The 23,361-nt window shown below is 42.2% G+C and overlaps 2 long non-coding RNA genes across 11 annotated transcripts in view; one reads left to right on the forward strand and one right to left on the reverse strand.

The window, feature by feature from the left end:
- LOC132830974 (uncharacterized) overlaps positions 1–6,700 on the forward strand; it is a 41,194-nt gene extending 34,494 nt beyond the window's left edge. Inside the window, exon 3 of the long non-coding RNA XR_009646463.1 lies at positions 6,614–6,700. This is a non-coding gene — a long non-coding RNA (uncharacterized LOC132830974). The remainder of the gene's footprint in view (positions 1–6,613) is intronic.
- LOC132830941 (uncharacterized) overlaps positions 1–23,361 on the reverse strand; it is a 558,005-nt gene that overhangs the window by 367,276 nt on the left and 167,368 nt on the right. For all 10 annotated transcript variants that reach the window (XR_009646452.1, XR_009646457.1, XR_009646455.1 and 7 more), the window contains exon 3: positions 20,225–20,381. This is a non-coding gene — a long non-coding RNA (uncharacterized LOC132830941). The remainder of the gene's footprint in view (positions 1–20,224; positions 20,382–23,361) is intronic.

Here is a 23,361-nt window from a genome sequence, read left to right on the forward strand (position 1 = left end):
ACTACTCTTTGTTTCCTGTCAGCCAACCAATTTTCAATCCATGTCAGTATTTTGCCCCTAATACCATGTGCCCTAATTTTGCTCACTAACCTCCAATGTAGGACTTTATCAAAGGACTTCTGAAAGTTCAGTTGCATTACATCCACTGGATCTCCCTTGTCCATCTTCATAGTTACATCCTCAAAAAATTCCAGAAGATTAGTCAAACATGATTTCCGCTTTATAAATCCATGCGGACTCTGACCTATCCTGTTACTGCTATCCAGATGTGTCGTAATTTCGTCCTTTATAATTGACTCCAGCATTTTCTCACCACTGAGGTCAGACTAACTGGTCTATAATTCTCTGTTTTCTCTCATCCTCCTTTCTTAAAAAGTGGGACAATATTAGCCACCCTCCAATCCGCAGGAACTGATCCTGAATCTACAGAACATTGGAAAATGATCACCTTTCCATCCACGATTTCTCGACGCACCTCCTTCAGTACCTTGGGATGCAGGCCATCAGATCTCAATGACTCATCAGCCTTCAGACCTAACAGTCTCTCCAACATCATTTCCTACCTAATATAAATTCCCTTCAGTTCAGGTCCTTCAGCCACTATTACATCTGGGAAATTGCTTGTGTCTTCCCCAGTGAAGATAGATCTAAAGTACCAATTCAACTCCTCTGCCATAATAAATTCCCCATAATAAATTCACCCGTTTCTGTCTTCAAGGGCCCAATTTTAATCTTAACCATTTTTTTTCTTTTCACATACCTAAAAAAGCCTTTACTATCCTCTTTTATATTTTTGGCCAGTTTACCATCATACCATAAATTTTCTTTGCTTATCTTCTTTTTAGTTATCCTCTGTTGTTCTTTAGTAGTTTCCCAGTCCTCTGATTTCCCACTCATCTTTGCTATGTTATACTTTTTCCCTTTTGTCTTTATATGTTCCTTAACTTCCCTCATCAGCCACGGCCACCCCTGCCTCCTCTTAGGATCTTTCTTCCTTTTTGGAATGAACTGATCCGGCATCTTCTACATTATACCCAGAAATACCTGCCATTGTTGTTCCACTACCATCCTTGCTAGGGTATTGTACCATTGAACTTTGGCCAGCTCCTCCCTCATAGCTCCATAGTTCCTCTTATTCAACTGAAATATTGTCACTTCTGATTCTACCCTCTCCCCTTTCAAACTGCAGATTAAAGCTTATTGTATTGTGGTTACTACCTCCTAATGGCTCCTTTACTTCGAGGTCCCTAATCAAATTCGGTTCATTGCACAACACCAGATCCAGAATTGCTTTCTCCCTGGTAGACTCCAACACAAGCTGTTCTAAGAATCCATCTCAGAGGCACTCCACAAACTCCCTTTCTTGGGTCCAGTACCCATCCTGATTCTACCAGTCTACCTGCATGTTGAAATCCCCCATAACAACTGTAGTAACATCTTTGCGACAGGCCAATTTCAGCTCCTTATTCAACTTGCACACTACACCCAGGCTACTGTTTGGGGGCCTGTAAATAACTCCCATTAGGGTCTTTCTACCCTTAGAATTTCTCAGCTCTATCCATACTGAATCTACATCCCCTGATTCTAGGACCCCCGCACAAGGGACTGAATGATATTACCAACAGGGCCACCCCACCACCTCTGCCAGCCAGTCTGTCCTTATGATAACACGTATAGCCTTGAATATCCATTTCCCAGGCCCTGTCCACTTGAAGCCATGTCCCAGTTATCCCCACAACATCGTATCTGCCAATTTCCAAATGAGCCTCAAGCTCATCCACCTTAATTCTAATGCTTCATGCATTCATATATAATATTTTTAATTTGTTACTTCCGTCACCCTTCCTATCAATCCCTATTTCACATGACCTTACGGCATGATCCTTTTTTGAGTTTTCTGCTCCATTGATTCCATTGTCTTTCTTGACTTCTCTTGTTCTAACTTTCCCTTTAACTTCCTTCTTAAACTTCCAGTTTGTCCCTCCCCCTGCCGCGCTATTTAGTTTAAACGCAGCTGTGTTGCAGTGGCAAACCTACCTGCCAGATTGCTGGTCCCCCACCTATTAAGGTGCAACCCATCCCTCTTGTATAATTTATCCTTACCGCTAAACATACTGCTAAAAAAAAGTTTTAAAATAAGGAAGTTACACATGAAACACAGTAAGCTAGCACACAAATGATGCAGGTAATCAGGATGGCTCATGGAATGGTCCCTATTTCAAGGGGGTTGGAGTATAAAAGTAAGGAAGTCTAACTGCAACTGTACATGGTGCTGGTGAAACCATATCTGGAGTACTGGGAGCAGTTTTAGTCCCCTTATTTAAGGAAAGATACCTTTTCATTGAGGCAGTTCAGAGAATGTTCACTAGATGATCTCTGGTGTGAAGGAATGGTCTTACGAATACATGCTAAACAGGTTGGGACTCTACTCATTGGAGTTTAGAAGAATGAAAGGTGGTCTCATTAAAACAAAAAGATTAAGGGGCTCATGGGACAGTCTAAGACCAGAGGTCAGAGTCTCAGAATAAAGAGGTGCCAATTTAAGACTGAGGTAAGGAGGAATTCATTTCACTCAGAGTTGTGTGTCTTTGAGGAAAGGCTGAGGCACTTGGGGCTGTTTTCATTGGAGAAAAGAAGGTTTAGGGGTGACTTTATAGGGGTGTACAAGATGATTAGGGGTTTAGATAGGGTTGACCATGAGAACCTTTTTCCACGTATGGAATCAGATATTCCGAGGGGACATAGCTTTAAATTAAGGGGTGGTAGGTATAGGACTGATATTAGGGGTAGATTCTTTACTCAGCGAGTCGTGAGTTCATGGAATGCCCTGCCAGTAACAGTGGTGGACTCTCCCTCTTTATGGGCATTTAAACGGGCATTGGATAGGCATATGGCGGATAGTGGGCTAGTGTAGGTTAGGTGGGCTTGGATCGGTGCAACATCGAGGGCTGAAGGGCCTGTACTGTGCTGTATTTTTCTATGTTCTATGTAACTTCTTGCCACAGAGAGCTGTGGGGCAGAGACCTTATGTATTTAAGACTGAGACAGATTCTTGATCAGTCAGGGGAATCAATGGTTATGGGGAAAGGGAAGGAAAGTGGACATGAGGAGTTTTAGATCAGCTGGATCCTATTGAATGGCAGAACAGGTTTGTGGGGCCAAACAGCCCCTGGACAACGAGCAGAGTCACGTTACCATCACAGCACCATCTCCTCTTCAGGTGGTACTGGGCTTTGGTTCCATGGACAAGGGGAGTCTTCTGGTTCTTCAGCCAGATTTCACCAAGACCACTTCACTCCAGATTTCATTACAGCCTTGGCCCAAACAGAAGTTGAATTCTGGAGGTGAGTTGGGACCATCTGCCTTTGGCACCAAGGCATTTCGTGGATGAATGTGACTTCAAGGAATCTGAGTAAAACTGTTAAAGTCTGGAGGGCAAACACTCCACTAGCGTAACAACCAGTAACTAATTTCCCTTGCCACAAGTCACAGTGACAGTGGGAGTTTATAATTGCTCCAAGTATTAAGGCAACAGCAAGCCCTTACAACCCCAAGGGCATAGGTATACAAGTCAATGCCAGTCCACTGGCATCCCCTATTGTGGTGTAGCAAGTGGGCTTTGCTGTCACTCTGCTGCGTATACACACAGTCATAACAAGATGAAACCTGTAGGCGAAGAAATGGGTTTCTGTACTGATATGACTCAAAGTTTAATTGTGAAGCTGAATCTACATACTGCTCATTCTGAAGCCAAACATTTGCTGTAACTGGGGGCTTATGTTGGCTGGGTGGTGAGAGACTGTTTTTTTGCTACGGAGAGGTTGTCGGTAGATGTATCATTTCTTTAAGTACAATAATACCCGTCATAACGAAATGCATAGCCTGCAGATTGCGTGTGATATTACTTTGATGAAATCGACTTGAACCTAAAAATACTGCACAGAAAGACAGAATACATTATACACAGAATAATCCATTAATGTCAGCGGTGATGATGTTGTTGTTATGTTCACTATAGAATGAACTTGTTAACCAGTTTGGCTGATAGTCAGTCAGTGTTCTACAACAGCCAGTCAATGTCTACAAACTGCCAAACAAGTTTTACTAACATTAGATTGAGCAGTGGCAGGAGCGATCAGATAATAGCAGGAAGATAAGTCATCGTTCTTAACTTACAAAATCTTTTTCAAAACAAATCAGAATATTACAACACAGGAGATCATTCAGCCCATCATATTTGTGCCAGAGCTCTGCAGGAGCAATTCAACATGTCCCCCTCTCCCACCTTTTCCTCACAAATCTGCAAATTCTTTCCTTTTCAGATTATTATTCCATTCTTTTTTGAAAGTCCATGATTCAATCTAGTTCCATCGCACACTCAGAATATGCATTCCAGACCCCAACCACATGCTGCATATCAAAGCTTTTCCTCACATCCTCCATGGTTCTTGAACAATTCACCTTAAATCAGTGTCTTCTGGTTTATTGACCCCTTCAACGATGGAAAGGATTTCACCCCACTTTCTCTTTCCGCACTTCTCCATAAAAACTCTCAGCATTTTCAAGAACAAACTCAGCCATTCCAATTCAATTGAGAATGAATGCTCTTATCCTTGAAATCATTCTTAAGTCTTTTCTGCTGCTTCTCTAAAGTTCTCGAATACTTAATGGGTGGTGTGGCATTTCACTACATACTTCATCCCAAACTCTCAGAAGTTATGCCTTTAAACCATACAGGGCAGTGTGCATTGCCATGTTAGGAACAGATGACATGGAGGAACATTGGTAGAGAGCTAACCTTCCCTAATGTCTCGTAGAGTCTTGCCCTCCTGTCAGTAGGACCAACCATCCTCCTCCTATGTAATACACATTTTCACTGTCATCGGTAAGAATAGTCCAGAGATTTTTAAAAAAATTATTAATGGGATATGGACATCATTGGTTGATTGCCCATCCCTAGTTGCCCTTGAGAAGGTGGTGATGAGCTGCCTTCTTTAACTGTTGTGGTCCATGTGCTGTAGGTGGACCCCCATTGCTGTTAGGAACAGAGCTCCAGGATTTTGACCCTGTCACAACGAATATATTTCATTTTAAAGTTAGGAAGGTCGGTGGCTTGGAGGGAAATTTGCAGGTAGTGTTTTTCACAAGTATCTGCTGCCCCAGTCCTTCAAGATAGTAGTAGTCATGGGTTTGCAGAATGTCTCCCATCTTTTGCATGACGTGTTTGCTCCTTTCACGCCATGCAGTGTTCTCACTGTTGGGGTTTATGTTCTCTACAATCTGTCCAGCCTGAAAATTAGAAGAGAAGTCCAGCTTGTCTTGACCAGAGGATTCTTTCATACTGGTGATGTTGCACTTGTCATTCATGCAGAAAGGCAGTATCAATACTCAGGGATCACCTCTTCCTGTAGTTTATTCGACCCAGTACGGAGAGTCAAGAAAACAAACATATATGGCACAAGGTGTTACATCGCCATCCTTGACCACAATAAGTAACACCCAACTGGAAGTGGTTGGCAAATTATGCTACTGAACAATCAATTTCTGGATGCAGAATACATGCAACTATTCTTTTTGACCAGTCCACAAAACATGCATGGGATAATTTCAAGCTGACCCTTTGGACTAAAATTCTAGTCCAATAGGCCTGGGCTCTCAGAATCTTGTTGAGTGGCTGGTAAGCATCAAGACTTACAGCTGTCAAGAATGGAAATGGAATGGCTTTCATGCTCACTGTTTCCAGTGCAAAATTTTAAGTAGACTTGAAAAGGAAATTTTTACAAAGCCGCAGGAAAAAGAGGGAATGAGATGGACTAGGACTATCTGGACAGATGTCACTGAACCAGCACAGGCTCTTTCTCTTCTGTGCGATTTAGAAATATTCAGTGCTTTGTAGTGAGAAGCAATGATTGATTTGTTCAGCCCATGGTCTTAGGTTGTTGGCAGAGTGAGGAGGGATGTTGCCAACTGTATTTGTTCACAAAGATGTTAATGCTCCATCTCTAAAGTAAGCTCATTCCATCAAATGGACAGTGGAACAGGTCAGGGAGTGAAACTGTCAATACAACTCTTTAAATGTAGTAGTATTTAAGTAATTATGGAAATCTACACATTTAATTGGGGGAGGGGGAACAGTTATTCTACAATTTTTTCTCCTCTTCTTTCCCCCCACCCCCCCCCCCAATATTACTCAAAAGTGTGGAATCTGACTATAACTCTCAGTGAAAATTCTAATATTGTAGCATCGCTACTACTGGGCTTTCCCTCCCTTCCATGCAGATTGAGGGATTACATCAAACATGAAATTATGCAACAACTTTCTCAGAACATCAGTCAAATTTTAGATAAATCAAAATCTACAGTCTAACCACAAACAATAAACACCATTACATGTGTATACCAACATACACATGCAATGATGATTAGCCATTTAGCCAATTACAATTGGGATCATTCTTGCCACTCTCCTTTGTTTTTAAGTGCAGTGATCAGATATGCAGAGAGTAATCCAAGTACTGTCTAGCTGATGAACTATAGAGGTTCAGGATAACATCTTTGGTCTAACATTCCACTGTTCAATGTCACTCAACATCTTATTATTATTTGTTTGAAGGAATGCCTGAGAACTAATGGAATGAGGAAACAGACAACAGATGAAGAGTTAACTGAGTTTGAATTGGCTGTACAAATAGGAGGGGCTAGTAATCAGCACTGCAAATATTTTATGAAATGTGGTCAACTGAAATAAAACTCTAACAGAAAAGTGTGAACTTGAATTCTGTTTAAACACAGTTGTTACCTTTTGGAGTATGAGACATTCTATTTGTTTATGTTTAATACCATTTCCAAGTGCCAAGACATTAAAAAAAAAGTGACAATCACTCAAGTCCCCATGATATTTTTTGCTTTGGCATGACAGAACTGGAGTATGAGTGACAAAAGACAGATTTTATTGAAGGTTTTCATCGTGCACTCAGAACAATTTGCAAAAATACCAATGCAAGATGAAATCAACATTCATGCCACCCAAGTGCCAGGCAATGACCATTTCCAAGACAGGACAATCTAATTACCAGCCCTTGATATTTAATTTCTTTACCATCAACTGAATTGCAACTATCTATATCCAAAGGGTTACCTTTGACCAAAAACTGAACTGGACTAGCCATATAACTATGGTGGCTCAGTCAGAGGCTAGCAATCCTGTAGCGACAAACTAACGTCCTGACTCCCCAAAGCCTATTCACTATCTACAAGACACAAGGTCAGAAGTGTGATAGAATACTCATCATTTGCAGTTTCAACAACACTCAAGAAGGTCAATACCATCCATGACAAAGCAGCCCACTCGAAATGCACCACTTCCGCAAACATCTACTCACTCCACCATTAATGCACAGTAGCAACAGTGTGTACTATCTACAAGATGCACTAGAGAAATTCACCAAAGATCTAATGCCAGCAGCTGCCCAATCCATGTCCACAATCATCTAGAAAGATAAGGGCAGATGATAGATGGAATACCCACAAGTTCCCTTGGAAGTGACTTGGAAAAAGATTGCTGTTCCTTCAGTGTTGTTAAGTCAAAATTTGGAATTCCTTGCTGATGGCATTGTGGGTCCACCCACATTAAATGAACTGCAATGGTTTAAGGCAGCAACTCACCACCACCTTCTCAAGGGCAATTAGGAACGTTCAATTAATGTTTTCCCAAACAGTAATATCTATATCCCAAGTGAATAAAGAAGATATAGGTACATGCTTCACTTCTAAGTTTAGATCACATCTTGAGAAGAAACACTCAATTGCATCAAGTAATCAGAATTACACCACAGATTTTTGGTTCTTCATTCCAAATGAGGCATTCAATCCTCATCCAGAGAGGCACACTCAAATGTCATTGTTTCATCTTCACAAGGATCCATTTATATTCTTCTTTTCTAAATATTTTAAAATTGCCTTTCACAGAATGTGATAACTATTGGCACAAAAACTTCCCTTAATTTAAGTTTTCATGTTCTGATAACCCAACCTTTATTTCTCCAGCTTCTGGTTATCTGGATATCCACTGGTTATCAATTTACTTTCACAAGTTTTCACCATATGCCCTTCAGAATTTTTAACCAAAAGATCCTCCTCATTCCTGCAGTTAAAAACAATCCTCCTCTTATTGAGATTTTCTTCAAAGTCATATGAATAATGCAAGTCAAGGGGATCTTTCTAGTAATTGTGCTTTGGCTCAAAGTACCCCATGTAAACATAGAACATAGAAGGATACAGCGCAGTACAGGCCCTTCGGCCCTCGATGTTGCGCCGACCGAATCCTACCTAACCTATACTAGCCCAATAACTTCCAAATGCCTATCCAATGCCCGCTTAAATGACCATAAAGAAGGAGAGTTCACCACTGATACGGGCAGGGCATTCCATGAACTCACAACCCGCTGTGTGAAGAATCTACCCCTAACATCTGTCCTATACCTACCACCCCTTAATTTAAAGCTATGTCCCCTAGTAACACCTGACGCCATTAGCGGTAAAAGGTTCTTAGTATCTACCCTATCTAAACCCCTAATCATCTTATACACTTCTATCAGATCTCCCCTAAACCTTCTCTTCTCCAATGAGAACAGCCCCAAGTGCCTCAGCCTTTCCTCATAAGATTTTCCTACCATTCCAGGCAACATCCTGGTAAACCTCCTCTGCACTCGTTCTAAAGTTTCCACATCCTTCCTATAGTATGGCGACCAAAACTGCACACAATACTCCAGATGAGGCCGCACCAGAGTCTTATACAACTGCAACATGACCTCAGGACTCCGGAACTCAATTCCTCTGCCAATAAAGCCCAGTACACCATATGCCTTCCTCACAGCACTATTTACCTGGGTGGCAACTTTCAGAGATCTGTGTACATGGACACCAAGATCCCTCTGCTCATCCACACTACCAAGTAGCCTACCATTAGCCCAGTAATCCATCATCTTGTTATTCCTACCAAAGTGAACGACTTCGCACTTAGCTACATTGAATTCCATTAAGGAATTAACATGTAGGTAGATCAGAGAGTGACTATAGAAAGTTTGGATGGCTATTGTCGAGGATTGTAATTTATTGTGAACTGGAAGGAAATTCCAGAGATATCCCTTAAACTTTCCTCCACTGTATAGGTATTGGATATAAGTGATTGGAAGTAGTGATTGAAGACAGAAATGACACGTGAAGGCCTTCATAATTTATCATTGATTTACCTGGAAAGCACAACAACTCAATGCCACATTCATTAGTAAATTAATGCAGACTCATCGTTGTAAGAGGTTATTGGCTTAATGGTTTGAAATCTCTCTTGACTATTGAGGGACAGAGAGAGCAACAAGGAGCACTTAGAAGTTGTGGAATGTTTGTGATGTAAACAAAACACATTTTCATTATTCACTTTGTGTCTCTTGATTGATGCTGTATTCTACTCAACTGACAACACTTTGTTCAAAAGTCAAGGGTAAGACTATTTATCAGAGAATCAGGGAACATGGTCTGTCTCACACAGAAGGCAATAGAAATTTTCTATCCCATCCTTAAAAAGGTACAGATGTTGAGGCAACTGAAGCTTTTAACTTCGAGATTATGCAAGAATATGAAGGGATATAAGGCTGAAGGGAGTAAATGATTAGATTCCATACAGTATGGAAACAGGCCTTTCACTCCAACAAGTCCACACCAATCCTCTGAAGAGTAGCCCACCAAGACTCATTTACCCCTGACTAATGCATCTAACAATATGGGCAATTTAGCATGGCCAATTCACTTGACCTGCATATATTTTGAAATGAGGGGGGAAACCGGAGCAAACCCATGCAGACCCGGGGAGAATGTGCAAACCCCACACAGACAATCACCCAAGACAGGAATCAAACCATGGTCCCTGGTGCTGTAAGGCAGCAGTGTTAACCACTGAGCCACCGAGATGCCCAAATGAAATTGAGGTACAACTGATAGTCAGAGCAGGCTCAAGTGGCAGAATGACTTACTCACATTCCTTTGTTCTAACTGAAATAGGACTTTTTCAATGTTTCCAATGATTTTGTATTTCGCTCCTGTTACCTTGTGGAAATGTTAAAGGGAGGGGTTGAAGGGCGTGCTTTGTCTATTGTTGAACTGAAGCAGGTGGAGCAAGCTTGCAATGCAGAACAGGTACATGAATCTAGTGATCAAAAGTAGAAAGCTGGTGAAGAACTGTGGCAAAAGTCAAATGTGTGTTCTAACTTAAAGATATACACAATGCGGTGACACAAAAAGAGAATATTATCCACTACAAAATGCATTTCCACTGATGCTGCGCCACAACGCACTTTTAAAAATATTAGTGCAGTGATTTAAAGGATGTGCGTACAATATATGTCATTTAGATTTGTCAAAATTGAGGGAGTGTCAGGATACCAGATGCACAGGACATTTTTTTTGTGTTTGTTCCTCCTTTTCCACTGACTCAGTTGTTCCACTTCAAGACAGGAAAAACCTGGCTCAACTGAATTGAGCAAGATTTCTCTTCCTGCCAGCTTAACAACACAAGTCAGCTTGCTACAGGTCCCCCCACCCCTTTCAAACCGAAATCCTCAAAGGCAACTCGAGTTAACCCTTTGGTGCCAGTCCCCTCAGGGTAGAGAATGTAAAACAAAATTTGAACAGCCCAAAAAAGAAACATTTATACATCTCCATGCTCTCTTTCCTTCTTGCACAGATAGGCATTTAACAGAGGACAAATTCAAAATGGAATGTAATTTATTAAAATTCTGCCTGAGGTTAACATTGCAGTTAAATTCCATTTACAAAGGTGGGTGGCATTCTGTTTTTGCTATAGAGAAGCAGAAATCTCATGTATGTGTAGGAGGAGAGAATACTATACCCCCAGTCAAAGGAAATGAATCATTAAGGAAACAACATTCTTTATGGGAAAAGTCAGAATATATACTTGCTTTTTCAGAAATATAAAGTTTTCAAGAAGGAGTAGACACGTAGCCCCTGTGGCTAACAGTACCGAGAGAGTCAACAGCAAGGCGCCCTTATGCATATGCCATCTGCTGGATACATAGGAGGGCTGGGTTGGGGATGTGAGCTAGGAGGAGGCTGCTTTACAGGTGGGAGGAGACAGGAGACTGCAAAAGGATTGGGGGTGGACGAGACAGAGGGTGCAATATGGATGGGTGAGTGATGGGCAGACAAAGGAGCATCTAGAGACAAAGTTTGAAGAATTTTTCATAAACTATAATCAGAAGAAGAGTGCAAGATCATTGGTTGGGGAGCAGGAGAAAAAAAAGACCCTGAGACAACCAACCAGTTAGCAACAGACAAGTGAGTATTTCTAACGTACAATGTTTTAAGTAAAAAAAAAATTGGTCATTAGTTTCAAATCATAGAGTGTGGAAGCAGGCCATTTGGCCTATCCAGTTCATACTGACCTCTGAAGAGCATCACACCCAGACCCACTTCCTACCCTATGCCTGTAACCCCACGTTTCCCAAGGTTAATCCAAGGCGTAAACCAGACAAAGCCCACGCAGACACAGGAAGAATGTGCAAACTCCACACAGACAATTGCCCGAAGGTGGAATTGAACCCAGGTCCCTCGTGCTGTGAGGCAACAGTGCTAATCACTGAGCCATCATGCCACCACTGAATGTTTCAGTAACGTTTAAGGTATATGTAGGGAAATGTCAATAGGTGAGATTTAATATTCTTTAAACTAGAGCAAATGAACATGAAGAGTGGATGAAGGTTTGCTCGCTGAACTGGAAGATCTGTTTTCAGACGTTTCGTCACCATACTAGGGAACAACAACAGTAAGCCTCTGGATGAAGCACTGGTGGCATAGCCAGCTTTCTCTTAATGTGTTTAGGTTTCCTAGGGTCAATGACATCACTTCCTGTGGTGACGTCATTTCCGTTTTTTTTCTCAGGAGAAGGTAAATGGGATCCAAATCAATGTGTTTGTTGATAGAGTTCCAGTTGGAATGCCATGCTTCTAGGAATTCTAGTGCATGTCTTTGTTTGGCTTGTCCTAGGATGGATGTGTTGTCCCAGTCAAAGTGGTGTCCTTCCTCATCTGTATGTAAGGATGCTAGTGATGAGGGTCATGTCTTTCTGTGGCTAGTTGATGTTCATGTATCCTGGTGGCTAGTTTTCTGCCTGTTTGTCCAATGTAGTGTTTGCTAGAGTTCTTGCAAGGTATCTTGTAAATGATATTAGTTTGGCTTGGAAATACTGGATCCACAAGGTGGCATCTTCCAGAATTCAGCAGATTCTGGAATAACGCGCGTTTCAGCAGCACGACCTGGCTGTAACATCACTGAAGGATTAGGGAATGGTATTTTCGAGACCGTTTACCTCGGTTTACAATAACTCGATCCTAGCAGGGAACGGTTCGCGTGCTTTGTTCTGCGCATGCGCCTATGTCAGCTGCCGACAGAGTAGCTTTCTATGAGAGCAGCTTTCTTACAGTTTCTAAATGTACTATGTTAAATGTACTTTTGTTTCGTTAATAAATATGACTTCAACCTTCATTCAGGCTGTGCTATACTTTGCGTTAGACTTGTGTGTGATTTTTGAATGGTCCTGAGTGATAGATATTGCTTGCTGGTCAACCCCACATTTCCCATAGGCCCCATTATTTCTATTAAGTGAGGCTTCACTGCAACCTAACTAGTTGTAGGAGAACTACCTGGAGTCCCAACAGATTTGAAAGTGGCACATGTAAACCCGCTATTTAAAAAAGGAGGATGGGATAAAACTGGGAATCACAATCAATCAATTAACCTAACATCAGTAGCTGGGAAAATGTTACAGTTGACTTTAAAGAATGCAATAATAGGGCACTGAGAAAATTTCATTGGAATTACACAAAGTTTAGATGGATTTGTGAAAGGGAAATAATTTTCAACAAACCTGCTGGAGATTTCTGGGAACACAACTAGTAGAGTAGATGAGAGACAGTGAGTGCTGTGTATTTGAATTTTCAATAAGCTCTTGATGAAAATCGCAGAGAAAAGTTAGTGTAGAAGATTGGAGCACATGGCACTGGAAGTAGTTGAGAATTGGTTACCAAACGGGAAACGGAGGAGGGTGGGGGGAATAAATGTGTCTGTTTTGGATTGGAAGGCAGTGATAAGTAGGGTACCACAGAAATCAGTGTATCAGCCCCAGCTATTCACTACATATATCAATCATTTGGATGAGGAAATCAAACATAATATTTCCAAGTTTGCGACGATGCAAAACTAGGGAGGGATTGAGAGTGGTGAAGAGGAAGTAAAGATGCTTTGAGGTGATTTAGACAAATTGAGTGAGTCAGCAAATACACAGCAGATGCAGCATAACAAGAATATATGTGAAGTTACCACTTTGATAGGGGAAAGAGAATGGGAGAATATTATTTAAACAGAGATAGATTGGGAAATGTCATATTCTGGATTAGAGTGGCGCTGGAAAAGCACAGCAGTTCAGGCAGTGTCTGAGGAGCAGGAAAATCGATGTTTCGGGCAAAAGCCCTTCATCAGGAATATTCTTGATGAAGGGCTTTTGCCTGAAACATTGATTCTCCTGCTCCTCGGATGCTGCCTGAACTGCTGTGCTTTTCCAGCACCACTCTAATCCAGAATCTGGTTTTCAGCATCTGCAGTCTGGGAAATGTCATACAAAGAAGGAAATATTTTGATACACCCATCACTAAAAAGCAAGCCTGCAGGTGCAGCAGGAAGTTAGGAAGGTAAATGGCATGTTATCCTTTATTGCAAAGAGATTTCAGTAGCACATAAAACACAGTACAGCACTGTACAGGCCTTTTGGCCCTCAATGTTGTGCTGACTTTGTATACTACTCTAAGATCAGCCTAACTTACCTTCCATGTGCCGATCCAAGAGTTAAATGTCCCAAATGTATCTGACTCTACTAGCACAGTTGGCAGTGCATTCCACACCCCCACTTTGTGTAAAGAACCTACCTCTGACATCTCATTACCTTCCACCCATAACCATAAAACGATGCCCCCTTGTGAATGCCATTTCTGCTCTAGGAAAAAGTCTCTGGCTGTCCACTCTATCTATGCCTCTCATCATCTTGTACACCCCTACCTCATCACCTCTCATCCTCCTTCGCTCTGTTGAGAAAAGCTTTAATTCCCTCAACCATTCATCATAAGGCATATGCTCCAGTCCAGGCAGCATCCTGGTAAATCTCCTCTGCCCCCTCTTCAAAGCTTCTACATCTTTCCGATAATGAGGCGATCAAAACTGAACACAACATTCCATGTGTGGTCTTACCAGGGCTCCATAGAGCTGCAGCAAAGCCTCACGGCTCTTAAACTCAATCCCTCTGCTACTGAAAGCCATCACACCATACACCTTCTTAACAACCCTATCGACTTGGGTTGCAACTTTGAGGGATCTATGGACATGGACCCCAAGACCCCCCTGTTCCTTCACACAGCCAAGTCTTTAACCCTGTATTCTGCATTCAAATTCAACCTTCCAAAGTGAATCACTTTACACTTTTCCAAGTTGAATTCCATCTGCCACTTCTTAGTCCAGCTCTGCACCATGTCAATGTCTCACTGCAACCTACAACAAACCTCCACACCATTTACAACTCCACCAACCTTCATGTCATTGGCAAACTTACTGACCCACCCTTCCACCTCCTCATCCAAGTCATTTATAAAAATCACAAAGAGCAGAGGTCCCAGAACAGATCCCTGGAGAACAGCACTGGGCACCAAGTCCCAGGCTGAATACTTTCCACCTACTACCACCCTCTGCCTTCTATGGCAGCCAATTCTGTATTCAGACAGCCAGATTTCCCTGTATCCCATGCCTCCTTACTTTGAATGAGCCTACCATGAGGAACCTTTTCAAATGCCTTGCTAAAATCCATGTACACCACATCCACTGCTCTACCTTCAATGTGTTTTGTCACATCTTCAAAGAATTCAATAAGGTTTGTGAGGCATGGCCTGTAATTTCCAGGATTATCCCTATTCCCTTTCTTGAACAAGGGAATAACATTTGCCACTCTCTTATCATCTGGCACTACTCCAGTGGACAGTGAGGACACAAAGATTGTTGCCAAAGGTGCTGAAATCTTTTCCCTCGCTTCCGGTCATAAGCTAGGGGATATCCCATCTGACCCAGCCTATTTATCTATTCTCATGAATTTCAGAATTTTCAGCACATCCTCGTCCTTAACATATTTGAGCACACCAGCCTGTTTCATGCAGTGGAGGAGCAAAGATGTCTTACTGCAGCTGTACAGGTCCTTAGTGGGGCCATTGTGGGCAGTTCTGACGTCATCCCTGAAGGAAGAATGTTTTAGCCCTGGAGGGACTTACAAGGATGACACCTGGACTTTAGGGGTTACATTACAAGGAGAGATTAGACAAATAAGGCCTTTATTCTCTAGGTTTTAGAAGATTAAGGGGAGATTTTTCCATTTGTTAAATTTCTAGAAAGTCCACTGGAGTCTACCCCCTCCCCACCAGGGGGCACTATCTAAGGAGAAAGACCATGCCATTCAGGAGAGATGATAGAAAGCACTTCACATGCAGAGTGTAGTGGAGGTTTGGAACTCTCTTCCACAAATGCAGTTGATACTAATTCAATTGTTAAGTTTAAATCTAGGATAGACAATTATTTTAATTAAGGTAAGGGCATCAATGGCTATGGGTGCAAGGCAGGCATATGAGATAGGCCACAGATCAGTCATAATCTTATTGAATAGCACAGCACACACAAGAGGCTGAATGGCCTATGCTTATGTTATGTTCCAAGGGCTCACCAGACGGAGTCCTGGATTAGCAGGTTTGTTGTACAAAGGAAAGATTGCGTTGTTTGGGCCTGGATTCATGGGGTTTTATAAGAAGAGAGGAGATCTAATTGACATTTATAAAATTCTGACAAGGCTAAACAGTCTAGATGCAGAGATGTTGTGCTCTTGGCTAGGGAGTCTGGAATAAGTGTGATGAAGTAGCTCTTTTAACAAGGTTATGTGGTCCTTGGCTTTTTTTTTCCCTCCAGAGAGGTCATAAACGACACAGACTCGAAAAAGCCCGGGGTTAAAGGGCTTTAGGAGAAAATGAAGACTGCAGGTGGACAGCAGAGTCGAAAAATGTGGTGCTGGAAAAGCACAGTCAGTCAGGCAATATCTGAGGAGCAGAAGAGTAGACATTTTCAGCTTAAGCTTTTCATCAGGAATGAGGTGGGGCTGAGAGATAAATTGGTTGGGGGGGGGGAAGGAAGGGAGAGAGTTGGGAATGTGATAGGTAAATGAGGGCAGAGTGTGATGGTGATAGGTCAGAGAGGTGGGTGGAGTGGATAAGTGGAAAGGAAGATAGACAGGTAGGGTTTTAGGGCTAATTTGATAATAATTAACTGCATCAGATGGTTACTGCCTCAGGCAGAAGGCTTTCAAGTTTTAAAAAGAACACTTGTATAATGAAAGGGGAGTGGCCAGTTCTCCCAGCTCAATTTCTCTCTGGCTTGTTTTTTTTAAAATCAGCCGTGGAAAGGCTGCTGGACCCACAAAAGCAGGTCTAGGCCAGTACTCTCTCTCTAGCTTCTATCCTGTAAAAATCCGTGGTTGATTTTACCTTTTGTGGCAAGGGGTGTTTATGGGGATTGTTGCAGTATTTGGAACAGCATAATTAAGTTGGGAATGATCTGTTGGGTTTTGGAGAGTTTAAGTTATTCTTTATTCTGTTCTCTTTTGCATTTAATTCCATAATCTTGGAAATAAGTTGTTTTGTTTTTAAAAAAGTGGTTTGACCAGCTGATTGTCTCCTGGAATATTCACTTTACACCTACTTAACACAACGAGCAAAGTTAGGGTTGGGACTACCTTCTTGAAATGTTTTGAGGGGTCTGGCCTGCTCCATAACACAAGAGATCACTCTCAGGATACAGACTAGAGCAGCTAGGACTAAGATGAGGAGAAATACGTTCACTGAGACAGTGGTGATCCTATGGAATTCTTTACCACAAAGAGGTGTAGGAGGCCAAGACACCAAATGTATTTACGAAAGAAATGGATGTATTTCAAGACACTACATGTCAACGGGTTTGGGGAGAGAACAGGAATATGATGTGATCTCTGCGAATGGTGGAGCAGATTCCATGGGATATGTGGAGAAGTGAAGAGAGAAAGAAGTTTTACACTTGTCAGTAAAGGAACAGTCAAACAAACAAACAACAGGTCAGCTAAATGAGAGGCACGGAAACTCAAAAAAAACCTCAAGTAATGAATCGACTTCCAATTCCAAATGGATTGAATTTTCAAGTTCCACTATCTGGCCAAGTGTAATTTGAACTCATGTTCTCAGAGTCATAGAGTCAGAGAGTCTTAGAGATGTACAGCACAGAAACAGACCCTTTGGTCTAACACGTCCATGCCAACCACATATCCAACGCAATCAACTCCCATTTGCCAGCACTTGGTCCATATCCCTCTAAACCCTTCCTATTCATATACCCATCCAGATGCCCTTAAATGTTGTAATTGTACCAACCTCCACTACTTCCTCTGATAGCTCATTCCATACATGTAACACCCTCTGCATGAAAATGTTGCCCCTCAGGTCCCTTTCATATCTTTTCCCCTCTCACCCTAAACCTATGCCCTCTAATTCTGGACTTCCTGACCCCAGGGAAATGACTTAGTCTGTTTACCCTATCCATGCCCCTCATGATTTTATAAATCTCTGAGGTCACCGCTCAGCCTTTGATACTCCAGGGAAAACAGCCCCAGCCTGTTCAGCCTCTCCCTATAGCTCAAATCCTCCAACCCTGGTAAAATCCTTGTAAATCTTTTCTAAACTTTCAAGTTTCACAACATCCTTCCCATAGGAATGTTGTGAAACTTGAAGGATTTGCACACTATATTCCAAAAATGGCCGAACCAACATCCTGTACAACCGCAACATGACCTCCCAACTCGCCTACTCAATACTCTGACCAATAAAGGAAAGCATACCAAATGCCTTCTTCACTATCGTGGCTCCACTTCCAAGGAGCTATGAACTTGCACTCCAAGGTCTCTTTGTTCAACAACACTCTCTAGGACCTTACCATTAAGTGTATAAGTCCTGCGAAGATTTGCCTTGCCAAAATGTAGCAACTCGCATTTATCTAAATTAAACTCCATCTGCCACTCCTCAGCCCATTGGCCCATCTGGTCAAGATCCTGTTGTACTGTGGTAACCTTCTTTGCTATCCACTACAGCTCCAATTTTGGTGTCATCTGCAAACTTACTAACTATAGCTCTTACGCTCATATCCAAATCATTTATATAAATGACGAAAAGTAGAGGACCCAGCACAGATCCTTGTGGCACTCCACTGGTCACAGACTGGTCCAGTCTGAAAAAAACAGCCCTCCAACACCACTCTCTGTCTTCTACCCTCGAGTCAGTTCTGTATCCTAATGGCTAGTTCTCCCTGTATTCCTGGAGATCTAACCTTGCTAACCAGTGTCCCATGGGTAACCTTGTCCGAACACTTTAGTGAAGTCCGTATAGATGTGGGCGGCACGGTGGCACAGTGGTTAGCACTGCTGCCTCACAGCGCCTGTAGACCCGGGTTCAATTCCCGACTCAGGCGATTGACTGTGTGGAGTTTGCACGTTCTCCCCGTGTCTGCGTGGGTTTCCTCCGGGTGCTCCGGTTTCCTCCCACAGTCCAAAGATGTGCGGGTCAGGTGAATTGGCCAAGCTAAATTGCCCGTAGTGTTAGGTAAGGGATAAATGTAAAGGTATGGGTGGGTTGCGCTTCGGCGGGTCGGTGTGGACTTGTTGGGCCGAAGGGCCTGTTTCCACACTGTAAGTCTAGTCTAATCTAGATCATGTCCACCACTCTGACCTCATCAATCCTCTTTGTTACTTTTTCAAAAATCTCAAATCAAGTTCATGAGACATGATTTCCCACACTCAAAGCCATGTTAACTATCCCTAATCAGTCTTTGCTTTTCCAATACATGTAATTCCTGTCCCCCATGATTCCCTCCAACAACTTCCCCACGACTGACATCAGGCTCAATGGTTTACAGTTCCTTGATTTGTCCCTACCACCCTTCTTAAATAATGGTACCATGTTAGCCAATCTCCAGTCTTCTGGCACCTCATCTATGATTATCGATGATACAAATATCTCAGCGAGACGCTCAGCAATCACTTCCCTAGTTTCATACAGAGTTCTAGGCTACACCTAATCAGGCCCTGGGGATTTATCCAGCTTTTCGCATTTCAAGACATCCAGCACTTCCTCCTCTGTGATATGGATCTTTTTCCAAGATGTCATCATCTATTTCCCCACATTCTATATCTTCCACATCCTCCTCCACAGTAAACACTGATGCAAAGTACTCGTTTAGTATCTCCCCTATCTCTTGCGGCTCCACACAAAGGCTGCTTTGCTGATCTCCTCTGGATTGCTAGTCCAGTAACATTACCATTACCATTAATACCCCTTAGAACAAGCTCATTCATCACAAGGAGGATACAGCCTCTTGACAATTATTCAGTTATTGAACTTTAATGGATCGGGCACTCACACATTCAGCAACAACACCAATCTTTCAATGATTTTTAAAAATTTACTTCATTCATAACATGACAGCATCACTGGCTCGGCCAGCACTCACTGTCCATCCCTAGTTGCCCAGAAGGCAGCAAAGAGTCAAACACATTGTTGTGGGTCTGGAATCACATGTTGGCCACACCAGGCAGTTTCCTTCCCTGAAGGACATTTGGGAAGCAGACGGACTTTCTCAGCAATCGGTGATGGGTTCATTGACATTGTTAAAAACTTTTAAATCCTTTTTTTTATAGAATTCAAATTCCACCATCTCCTATGGCAGGATTCAAGGCCCCTAGAACATTAACTGGGTCACTGGATTAACAGTCTAGCAATAATACCACTAGGCCATCGCCTCTCTTGTTCGTAAAATGAAAGATGGGTGCCAGGGTGGAAGTGTGTGCTACTCACTGCCTATTATCCAAACACATCATGGTTTTGACTGAGTGCTAAATCACATTTAAGAAACAGGTCATTGCCATTAGTAGAGGTGGGGCAGGTGGGAAAAATCTATTTCAAACACTGACTTTGGTGGAGATCATCAGTATTGGAGAATTTCTGCTGGGATTTCACTGTGGCACAGGGAGTAGTAATGCAGATACAGAGACTAAACTCACCTTCTCTGGCAAGTGCGGCGATTCATTTCTACTGACAGTTCATTGGTCAGGTGACAGACCAATTGACATCTGTAGTCGACAGAAACTACCAGTCTCGGGACTTGAGCAGTATTATTTATTGACGCATCTTCAGAGTTGTGGGTGGAGGATTCTACGCCTAGGTTAAAAACAAGAATAAAGTTAAAAACAATGGCCATATTCTGTTTTCTGAGAAAGAAAGTTCTAAAATCTCAAATCCACCCACACTAGTGAGAGAAAATCTTATGAAACGCACAGCGAGAAGCCAATTTCCAATTGCAGGCTATGGGAACATAGGTACGTGGAAGAGGAGTGTTCTGTGTGCTGAAAATATTAAAGACAATTACAAGCAGCAGCAACTACCAACACCTGCGTAATGGTACAGATGTGAAAAACAGAAACTGCCATAACTACAAGCTAAAGGGTATCGAAAGTCTATATTACTGGTGTTTCAGACTTTAGGATGCTATGTGAAGTCAAGGTGAAAACAACAATTGTTAACTGACTGATGGAAGCAAAACAAACTCCAAAGGCACAGTGTCAACAAGATTAATATTGTGGTCAAGCTTTTATCTGCTAAAGTACCAAGCTGTCAAATCTCTTATTAGGATGCACGTTGGGGGCTCTTTCTGTCTATAAGCTTTTGGTTACCTGTTCAAATAGCTCATGTCAAATATTGTTTAATGCAGTTGCTATGTAGTCCCGACAAGGTTGTCTTACTGTATTGTACAAACATTGTACAAACCTTGGGCATGGTCAAGAGAATTGAAGGAATTGAGAGATCTCACAGGGTGCTAAGGTTGGATGGGATAAAAGAGATAGGAAGACAGGAGGTTATGCAGGAAATCGTAAGATGGGAAGTTCAAAATCAAGATGTTGCTGCACAAGGAGCCAATGTTGGTCAGTGAGAAGAAGGTGGAAGATGGGACACTGGCTGGAAGAGCCAGGGACTGAAGTTAACGTGCTAAAATAAATTCCCAGGATATGGATCTGGTTGGCTGGGATAGCCATCCCAGTTTGTCCATGAGAAGGTGATGGTGAGCTGCTGTTTTGAAATGCTGCAGTCCTAAAGGCATATACTTGTCTTATGTGCATAGATTGAGCATTTTAGCCTGTACTCACTACAGTTTAAAAGAATGAGAGAAGATCTAACTGAGGTACATACGATGCTAAAGGGATTGACAAAGTAGATGTGGAAAGGATGTTACCTCTTTTAGGGCAATCTAGAATGAGGGGTCACAGCTTTAGGCTAAGGACTGGCAGGTTTAAAATAGATGAGAAGAAATGACTTCTCTCAAGGGGTCATGAATTTGTGCAATGCGCAACCCCAGATATGATGTACGGCAAAACACAGAACAAATTTGAGGAGATCGATAGATTATTAGTTAGAAATGGGTTGAAGGTTAGAGAGTGTGGGCAGAAAAGTAGAGTTGATGCCAAGATGAGATCAGCCATGATCATATTGAATGGTGGAGAAGGCTCGAGGATTGAATTGCTTACTCCTGCTCGTTGTTCTTATATTTTTCACGTAGGAATACTAACAGTGCTCTCAGGAAGGAATTTTAGGTTTTAAACTCAGCAACAGTGAAGGAATGGCATTCCTAGTCAGGATGGTGTGTGGCTTAGAGGGAAACTTGCTTGTGTTCCCTTGCGTCCAGTGCCCTTGTCCTTCTTCACGGTAAAGGTTGTGGGATGAAAGGTACAGTTGAAGAGCCTTGGTGAATTTCTGCACCTTGTAGATGGTAGACAGGTATTGGGCGACAGGAGCTGAGTTACTCTCCGCAAAAATACATGGGAAACCCTTCAAGAGCAGAGCACAGGAGCTGGAGATGGAAGAATCTGCTGGAAATTTTTAACGTAGAATCCAGTGTGACCAAGAGACACATTCGACAGATAAAGGGATTAATCATAGTTAACTGCTTACATTAAAAAAAATTCAAAATCATTTTCACTGAGCTCCAAGCGATCAGACAGCCTCTCATCTTTGTGGTTTAAATATTCTCATGTTTGTATCTTGATCGCACATACAACCAATGGCTCTACGTTATTTTCATTGCAGTGGCTTTATGCACAATGATGTCTTCATAGCAGAAGAACACATTCTGATTTAGGTCAGTGCACAGTCAATTCAGTCAGCACCTAATGTGGCTTTTTTAAACAGGGATACTGACTGTGAAATTGGTTGCATTGATATCAGACTAAAAATGGATCAGGACTTTTAGTGAGAGAAATCACAAATAAACTTTGACAGGAAATAGAGGTTATTAAAGAGCTGAACCAGCAGTCATAGAATCATAGAGATCTACAGCACGGAATCGATCATGCAATCATAGTATCCCATTGCCGCCCTCTCCCCTTCCCCACGATCCCTTTAACCACTCAGGCCACATCCAGCACCCTCTTGAATATATCTAATGAGCAGCTCCCTGTGGTATGAAATTCCACAGGTTCACTACTGAGTGAAGAAACTCTTCCTCATCTCAGTCCTTAATGGTTTACCCCTTATTCTTAGACGGTGACCTCTTAGTTCCGGTCTTCCCCAACACTGGGAACATTTCCTGCATTTAGCGTGCTTCACTGATATCCTTTCGGGAATGAAATATTCCATTTTACATTTCAAATTGACTACATTTGACTTCGGGAAAAATGAGGACTGCTGACGCTGAAAATCAGAGTCTAGATTAGAGTGGTGCTGGAAAAGCACAGCAGGTCAGGCAGCCTTCAAGGAGCAGGGAAATCGATGTTTTGGGCTAAAGCCCTTCTCTAGACCCACGGCAATGTTGTTGGCTTGTAAATGCCCTGTGAAAAAGGCCACTGTTTCAAGGACAATTAGAGACAGGCAACAAATGCTAGCTTCGCAAGTGACACCCTTTCGGCAGTTCAAGGGATGCAAGGCTTGAACAGGAACAAAGAACCTAAAAGCAGGATAGGCCATTTAGCCAAATCAGCTCGATCTGCCATTCAATAAGCTTATGGCTGTGGTCTCAACTCTACTTTCCTGTTTATTCTCCCTAACCCTGGATTTATTCAGACTGCTTCATAATATAAGCCCCATATCCCGGGCATGAGTTAAGTGAACCTTCTCTGAACTGCTTCTAATCAAACTGTATTTTGTTTAA

This window comes from Hemiscyllium ocellatum, chromosome 3, assembly GCF_020745735.1.
Source record: "Hemiscyllium ocellatum isolate sHemOce1 chromosome 3, sHemOce1.pat.X.cur, whole genome shotgun sequence".
NCBI classification, from domain to species: Eukaryota; Metazoa; Chordata; class Chondrichthyes; order Orectolobiformes; family Hemiscylliidae; genus Hemiscyllium; species Hemiscyllium ocellatum.